Source organism: Etheostoma spectabile, unplaced genomic scaffold (assembly GCF_008692095.1).
Source record: "Etheostoma spectabile isolate EspeVRDwgs_2016 unplaced genomic scaffold, UIUC_Espe_1.0 scaffold325, whole genome shotgun sequence".
Classification (NCBI taxonomy): Eukaryota; Metazoa; Chordata; class Actinopteri; order Perciformes; family Percidae; genus Etheostoma; species Etheostoma spectabile.
In genome coordinates, this window is record NW_022605585.1 from 72,555 (window position 1) to 73,694 (window position 1,140).

Genomic DNA, 1,140 nt, shown 5'->3' on the forward strand with positions numbered 1-1,140 from the left:
CATAGGGCGACAGAAACTACGCACGGGATTCACATTTTCAAAGAAGCTCATACTATGCCAATTTTCAGGTTCATAATTGCATTTAGAGGTTATATCAGAATATTATATCCATTACACATTTAATCTTACTTCTGTTCCATCTTTGTTGGGAGTCGCATATGCTCATTACCTAGGTAAGGACTACTAGCCAGTCAGAAGCAGAGGATGAGGGCCCTGACAGTACCTAGGTAAGGACTACTAGCCAGTCAGAAGCAGAGTATGAGGGCCCTGACAGTACCTAGGTAAGGACTACTAGCCAGTCAGAAGCAGAGGATGAGGGCCCTGACAGTACCTAGGTAAGGACTACTAGCCAGTCAGAAGCAGAGGATGAGGGCCCTGACAGTACCTAGGTAAGGACTACTAGCCAGTCAGAAGCAGAGGATGAGGGCCCTGACAGTACCTAGGTAAGGACTACTAGCCAGTCAGAAGCAGAGTATGAGGGTCCTGACAGTACCTAGGTAAGGACTACTAGCCAGTCAGAAGCAGAGTATGAGACGTCTGGACTACAGTAGAGTTGTTTGTGAACAGTGTTTTCTGTTGGAGATGGTACGTCCCTTTGGGGGGGGGGGGACTTTGGGCTTTTTTCACTTTGTAAACCTATAACATGCACAAAAATTATACAACACTATAAAGTAAAGGGTAAAAGCCAAACAGCATAACATGAGCACTTTAAGTTCTTAAGACTTTCTCAGGATTCTTTATTTTTATTTTTATTTTACATTCTTTTTTCTCTATAAACTGTGCAAAACAGCAGATGTCCTGATATGTGTCCTCATATCAAAACTGAACACTAAAATTTTATTTTATTTTAAATAACATGACATTAAATAAAACACGAATAGTTAAGTTCCTAAAACAAATCCCACGTCAAAATAACTGAATTAATAGAAGAAGAAAAAAATCCCTTCAAATAAATGAACTGAGAAGACATAGGGACCTTTCTTTACACATTATATCCATTTTTAACGGATTCACGATGCATCGATGCATCAATATTAATATTTTACTCTAAATAACCGACCAGTTGATTTCAACCTTGCAGTCACACTTTATTTATCTCATTTTCCACTAAGTTTCCTGGAAAGACTTTGAAATTTTGTA

General features: G+C 39.0%; 1 protein-coding gene across 4 annotated transcripts in view; it reads right to left on the bottom strand.

The window, feature by feature from the left end:
• The window catches only part of slc4a5b (solute carrier family 4 member 5b), a 73,107-nt gene that overhangs the window by 63,518 nt on the left and 8,449 nt on the right, over positions 1-1,140 (bottom strand). The window lies entirely within an intron of this gene.